The sequence below is a fragment of the Oryza sativa genome, chromosome 3 (assembly GCF_034140825.1).
Source record: "Oryza sativa Japonica Group chromosome 3, ASM3414082v1".
Lineage (NCBI taxonomy): Eukaryota > Viridiplantae > Streptophyta > Magnoliopsida > Poales > Poaceae > Oryza > Oryza sativa.
In genome coordinates, this window is record NC_089037.1 from 35058300 (window position 1) to 35066202 (window position 7903).

At 36.7% G+C, this 7903-nt stretch overlaps 1 non-coding gene across 1 annotated transcript; it reads left to right on the top strand.

Annotated features, from left to right (window-relative positions):
• Positions 1-3519: 3519 nt before the first annotated feature.
• Positions 3520-4718, top strand: LOC9266246 (uncharacterized). Its single transcript, XR_010740359.1, has 2 exons — positions 3520-3801; positions 3983-4718. It is a non-coding gene; the product is annotated as an uncharacterized protein (transcript).
• The last annotated feature ends 3185 nt before the right edge of the window (positions 4719-7903 follow it).

The following is a 7903-nucleotide window of genomic DNA, read 5'->3' on the forward strand; positions in this document are numbered from 1 at the left end:
GATTGCCTTTATATTGTTATTTACATCAAGTGTCAGAATCTACATCAGAATTATAGCCGATAGCTTAAAACCCTATCGCTAAAAAGTTGGAACGTGACTTTGATATATACCATTTTGTTCGTTGTGTTAAGTGTCTTTTTTTTAGATAATGGAATAAACATCCCGGCCTTTGCTCATCAGAGCTACAGCCAATTATTACAAAGTATCACTCTAATAAAATGTGTAGTTCAAACGAAATTAAACACACCCAGCAAAATAAAAAGACCAAACCAAGATAAGGGGAACACATTTATTGAAGTCTGTTTGTGAATCTCCATCCATAGTTTGCAAAGAGTTGCATAACCGTCGTCTCAAGCCTATGACATACAACCTTCATAAGCTCTCCATCATTTTCACACTTTTGCAGCTGTGCCCAAAACCGGAGCCAATAAGTTGCCCTGAAAATTACCTGCATATATGAGATAGATGGTGATTTGTCAAAAACCATATCATTCCTACTCAACCACAGAGCCCAACATGTGGCAGATGCTCCTACAAGTATGAGTTTAGTCATCTTCTTGTCTACCCCAAAAGCCAACCATCAAACATATTAGATATGGTAGTATGAAGGTATAAACCAAAAGAGAACTGTACAGCTCCCCCAACAAATTTTGCATAATGACAGTCTATAAAAAGATGTTAAATGGTCTCATTTTTCATTAAAAAACAACATCTTAAACTGCCATTCCAATTTCGTCTTACCAAATTGTCCTTAGTTAGTATAACTCCTTTAAGCAAGTACCACATAAAGATTTGTGTTAAGTGTCTGAGCTCCATCTATCTCTCATCCGTCAGCAAGGTTTGTTTATAACGCTCTACCTAAGAGAGCTAGCTGGAGATGACCAAGATCCATCTGGGGCAATCCACATTAATTTGCACTTGAAATTGTCTGAATGTGATGCAGCTGTTGGAAGTATCAAGATCAGCGGGATGAGCATGCTGGATGAACTCAGGAAGATCCTGGACATAAGGGGGAGTTCAGATAATTGTTATCTTTGCTGCAAATGCATGGATGCTTCAGATTCAGCTTTGTTCAGAGTTCTGCATCAGCAACCCGGCCTCATCTGTTCGGTTTCAAAAAAAAACACGGCCTCATCTGTTGTTGCTTCAGATGATATATGGAAACTTGGCAAGTGATGATGGGATTATTGCACAAGGGCTTTTGAGCAATTCATGGTTTGTTTCTGACTGATGTGATCAGATTAGGAAAGTGAAATCATCCCTCGAGGAGATATCCTCTCGTTTCATGCATGTCACCTAAATAGTCATCAAAAAATATGAAAATAAATTGTTAACATAGATTAATATGAAATATATCACTCCACAAACATGCAAGTTTAAATTCAACTTCTACAATTGTAACAAAAATAACAAATATAGTTGTGAATGTGCCATAACTATTTTCAATTCAATTTGTTATTTTTGTTGCAACTTATAGAAGTTGAATTTGGTCTTGTATGTTTGTGGAGTGATATATTTTGTATTAATCTATGTTGTTAATTTTTTTCAATTTTTATGGTAACTATTTAGATGACATGCAAAGAGGATGTCCCCTCGAGGGATGAAAATCCACATCCAGATGTATTATCTCTTCTAATGGTCATCAACAGCTCAACTACTTTTGACATTGGAGAACGGTGATTCTTTAGGTTCTTATTACAGAAAATCCCTTACGTACTCATAAATTTTTGTCTAATCCCTTCTGCGCCTAATTTTGCCTTGCCCCCTACGTACCCTTGAGTTTTCATTTTTATCCCTTATATGTTTATTTAGTGAGTTGACGGTCAGTTAACCATTAGATTTTTTCAAATATGTCTATATTACCCATGTGTCTTACTTATTACTTAGTACGGAGTAGTTGATTAAAAACATGGCTCTCAACGTAAAAGTTGATTCGTTTATAGAAACAAACATGCTATAATTACTTAATCTAAAACTTAGATTTTGAAATAAGTTTCAAATGAGATTTGATGAAAGTTATTGAAAATTTTCGCTGAAATTTAAACCCAAATAAGAAAAAATTTTGGTTTTTCGAATTCCGAATAAAACATTTTTTGGATTTCATTATCTTAAAAAAATGTTTGAAAAATTAATTTTGTTTCCGAAATCCGATGTTAATAATCATGTCCCTCTTTGATTTTTAGATTAAGCTTTTTTTATAACGAGACTTATGTTTTTAAATTAACTAGCTAAATGCCCGTGCGTTGCAACGGAAAAAAACTAAAATTGCACTAAATATTAAATTATGGTTTAATTTTTTTATCTAAGACATATTTTTCAGGTGGACCTTGTAATAACTTGTTTGAAATGGTCTGTTTTATGTCCACCAAAGTTCAACATCCTTAAAGGTTTTGTAGGAAAAAAAAGCTCTCACACCATATCAAACTGGGTTTAGTGGCATAATATCTATGGCCTACATATTGCCACTCGTCATATTTCTATCTTAGATCCATTTACCATGACCTCATCGCATCGGATTCGATAGAGATGATAATAAATTGCAAGAAAAAAAATTACAATTTAGAATTATGATTCATCACTGATCCAAATTTTGTTTTGTACAGCACAAAATCACCATTTAGGTGGAAGTGGAATATTTTGTGATTATATTCTCCATACTATCTCATGCTACAAGCATCCGTTTGCACCAGACTGATAACAAGACTGTTAAAATGTGTCTCTATGAATATGTAAATTTGGCATCTAAGGTTTCATTTATTAGCATTGGTGGGTAATTTTCATCACAATTTAGAATTATGATGATGAGCGTCCGAAAAATCATTACATCCTAATTAAATAGCTGGAGGATATCACATGTCGAAAAAACAACATTCAGTTTTTGGTGAAAAGAATGTGCACAGTATGAGTATATTGCAGTTACACAAAATAAACATACATACATGAGAGCCGCGTGTTTAAGAAATCGATGCGTTTTGCATTTGGATGTGTGGAAAATTTTTGAATCAAACTCAAACAAATATGAACGTGAGAACAGTGTTACGTAGGATGAGAAGATGGGCTTTGTATTCATCGATACGTTACACCTACAAACGTTCCGAATTGATCACGCTGGGCCGTTCCGAATTGATCACGCGCCCATCGTGTTCTCGTGGACTGAGTCGGACACCTACCACAGTACCACGCGTGCATTGTGAACTGATATGGAAACAGAGTCGGATGACAAACAAAAGGATAATGAGTAGATAATCATTTTTTAAAAAAGTATAGCTAAGGATCTAGAAATCGTAAAAGGATTCGGATGATGTATCAAAATCTTGACAAAAACATCTTAAATTTTTATAATAGTAGAGAAAAGCATAAAGTACAAACGAAGGGCAATATAGTTATTTTAGAGGATAATTTTAACGGTCAATTAATAGTCAACTCATAATATAGATATAAAAGGGATCCAAATAAAAAACTCAGGTATACAGAGGATGAGGCATTCTATATACTCCAATCGGAGCAGTCGGCCGGGACGGGTTGGGAACTAGGGTTTACTGTTCTTCTTCGATCGATTATCCCTCGCCATGTCAACGGCGGCGCTGGTGGCGTGGCTCGCCCGCGACGTATCGGCCGCGCGAGCCGCCGCCCACTTAGCCGCGGCCGCCGCATCTCGTGCCGCGCGCTCCTCGGCGGTCGCGTCTCGTCCTTGTGCACGCTCGGCGGCCGTCGCAGCACGTCGCGCAGCACGCCAAGCCGCCGTCGCCGCATCTCGCGCCGCACACGCGGTATGTTACCTCGACGACTACGAGCCATCAGGTAAGCCAATCCCCCCAATCTTATTACGGGCCTTCTGATTGCCATCATCAGGGCAGGGGCAAATTAGGCAGGATACTCTTTTTTTTTTTTTTTTTACATCTGTGCTCGCAAAGGAACCGAATTGAAACTTGCAAGCCAACTCGCTGTTCTTGACAGTATTAATGTTGTTCTATTGTGATAGATGATGGTCCTGATCCAGGTGCCTTTTTGACGGATTTTGATGAGTCTGGTGACGATTTTACGGACAAGGATTTTGAGTCTGATGAAGCTATATGGGCCTTGTATGAGCGCTGGTGCAAGGCTTACGATAAGAAGCGTGACCTTGCTGAGATGACTCACCGGTTCAAGATATTCAAGCAAAATGCAGAGGCTCTTCACAGATCCAACGAGGGTGCTTCAAAATATGAGAAAATATATTGTGGCCCATACTGCGATGGGTTCGATGAGCAAGAGAGGGCTGAAGCTCTGCTTAAGTTTCGCCATTTTCCCAGAGTTTGCGAATATATAGAGTCGTTGGAGATCGTCTTCCCAAAGTCGCGGGAGGTTGACTCCCCAAATCAATCCCCATGAATCACCTTTGATCCCAAAACTGTAGACCATCGTCAAAAAAATGCCATTGCTCAAATGCCACTCTCAAATTTTCATTCTCAAATATCACCCACATGTCAGTCTCTTTTTCCATTTAAACAAAAGTGATGTGAGACCAAATGATGTGCAAGGCTGACATATGGGTCTAAATGACATTTGGGAATGAAATTTTGGGAGAGTGGCATTTGAATACTGGTAATTTGGGAGGATGAAAAGAAAAGTAAATTATTCCCCTTATGTGTAACAGCTTATTTGTGTACTAAGCTTTGCCCTGGAAAACCGCAATAAATTATATTGCATAATAAATTATACTGTGTAGTTCATGTTAACTAGCTTTGCAGTGTAATGAATTATGTTTTGCCGTTCCATGTCTGCCACGCTTCTTCTTTTTTTTGCAACATCTGTTTTGGTATCCATATGCCATTTCTTTTCTTTTTCTTTTTATTTTTGCAACATCTGTTTTAGGACCATGATATGCCCATATGCATCCAGGTAGGGTTGAAAGTGATTCGGATAATTTTCGTCCGATCGGACCTTTTTCGGATACGGATAATTTTGTTCGGATATATTCGGAAATTTTCGAATACGGAAACGAATTCGGATATTTTTTCGGATATAAAAATGAATATGATATTGGTGATATCTATCGGAAACTATCCGAAATTTTCCACTAGAGACCGACTTACACATAAGGCTGTTATAGCCCATAAGCCAGCCCAACCAAAGAGGAGGCAAATCAGACTTTTTAGCAAAAATGAATTTTGAAATAAATTTTATAATACTAAATGAACTCATATGAAAAGGTTGTCAAAAACAAAGTTGCAGAACTCATTGAGATCTACCAATTTTATTTTGGTTCTTTCTCCATCCGAGTTTGATTGAACTATATAAAATTTGAATTTTAAAATATAATAAATTCAAATAATTTTTCGGGTAGTAAATGATTTCAAATGGAAAAATTTTCAACAATAAAGTTGTATAACTTAACAAGATCAACAACTTTTATTTTGGTTATTTTTCTATATGACTTTGTTTGAAAAGTTGGAATTTAAATTTGAAAATATGACAACTTCAAACAATATTTTTAAATAGTAAATGGTTTCAACTGAAAAAGTCATCCATAACAAAGTTGTATAACTCATCAAGATCTATAACTTTTATTTTTATCATTTATTCATCCGACAAAGTGACAGTAACATTGTTCATAAAATTTACATATCTCTCTTATAGATTATAAAACCAAATGACTGATGTAAATTTTATGAACAATGTTATTATCACTTTGTCGGATGAAGAAATGACCAAAATAAAAGTTGTATGTCTTGATGAGTTTTACAACTTTTATGTTCATGACTTTTTCAGCTTAAATTATTTACTGCTTCAAAATATTATTTGAAGTTTTGAAATTCAAATATCTAATTGATAAAACAAAGTCACAAGAAAAATGGCCAAAATAATAGTAATAATAACATGAATAACAAGATAGAGCATGATTTTAGAAACATTTAGGAAAAAGAATCATCCAATTTGGAGTTCATATGAGTGAGATAAACTAGTTTCAAATTTTATTTTCGCATACAGCTCCTTAAGACACCTGTATGGAAAAATCGATTTTTCCATGCAGGCTCTTAATTAAGTGGTCCGCATGCAAAAATAACCTCATTTTGGCGTCTTAAGGAGTGGTATGCGAAAATGCCGCTTGATTTTTCTAGACTCGACAAGTTGTGGTCCGTTTGCAAATATCATAGGGTCTCGTACACAAAAATCCTTTATGTAGTAGTGAGGGGTTTTTATATTCCGATTAATATCTATCACCGTATTCGTTTCGCTTCGTATTTGCTCCGTATTTGTATTCGATAATATTCGATTCCATTTTTCATATCCAGATTTCCGATTCCGATTACGATTCAAAAAAAAATGAAAACGAATAGGGAAAATTGCAAAAACCACCCCGAAAGTCACTTCAATTTTGACATTCCACCTCATAAGTCATTTTGTTACAGATACCCACCAGCTACTAAGTTTTGTTGCAAAAACCACCCCAATGCGCACGTGTTTAACCGAATCAATTCATTATTGCTAATGTAGGGTTACCACAAGCTAGCCAAGTCAATCTTGTCTAAGAGCTTGCATTAGACTTATTTTCCATATTTTATTATTATTTTTTTGCATATAGCAAAACTCAGTGCAACAATGTTCGTCAATAATTTTATTTGTGGAATCTCACAAAAAAATGTATCAAGAATACTCTAGAAGTATTTAGTTTTGGTAAAGACCATATTGATGGCTCACAATTTATAAAAACATGTTGATTCGGTTAAGCATGTGTTTACCGGGGTGGTTTTTGCAACAAAATTGAGTAGGTGGGTGGGCATTTGCAACAAAATGACTTATGGGGTGGAATGTCAAACTTCAAGTGACTTTAGGGGTGGTTTTTGCAAGCTCTATCATATTCGTTTGGGAAAATTGCAAAAATCACCCCTAAAGTCACTTGATGTGGTCCATCCACCACCCATGTCGAACAATGGGTGTTCAGCAGGCCCCTTTAAATCGCTTCCCCCAGCCGAGCGTGGTCCAAATCGATTTTGGAGAGGACCACATCACCATCGCCGCCACTGCTGTCGCCGTGCGCGCCGGAGGGAGTGAGGGGAGGCTGTGGCCGGCCGGAGGCTAGGCCGGGGAGGCGCCGGCCGGGAGGGAAGTAAAGGCAACGGTCGGAAGAAGCGACATTAAGGTATACATTTCTAATCCTAAGTATGAGGCTTACGAATTTTTAATCTGAGAGAATAAGGCTTGTGATTTGTTAATTGTTTCTCATTTTTCAATGTTACTACGTATCACATGATTTGTTAACATTTACCATTGTTAAATGTTAGTAGAGATATTAAATTAGTCGTATGCTAGAATTAGTTCTAAGTTAGTACATGGTAGTACATATATTATAGGTAGAAGTTATTACATTTTAGTAGGATTATTAAATTAGTTATCTGTTAATATTAGTTCTAACTTAGTAGATGGCAATGTACTGTTAGTTGAAATATCGTAATTATCGACGGCTTAAATTATTATACGTTAGGGTAAGATAGTTGTTAGTCAGTACCGTATAATAAGACAATTTGTCATGTTTTATCAGGATGTCTGGTGATATGCCCATTCGTCTGTATTATGGCGATGCTCCTATACAAATATGTGATAGCGGGGTGGATTTGACTGTATATGCCTTTCTTGATACTAGTCTGAATGCACCGGAGCATATGGGTTTGAACGACGTGTTAGGGTGGTTGTATAATATGTTTGGGTTAGATCCATTACTCGAGAAATTTGTCATAAAAGCTGTGTGGCCAGTAAGGGGTCAACATGGATGGCAGTGGAGAGTAGTAGTGGAGGTTGCATCAACTAGGAGTTGGAGGAAGTTTGTTAGTAAAGTAAGGGAGAAAGGGTATAGCCTGGCAATACTTCTGCAGAAGACAACATATGTTGATTGATCGGGGGAGTCAAGTCATGCCGAGGTGGA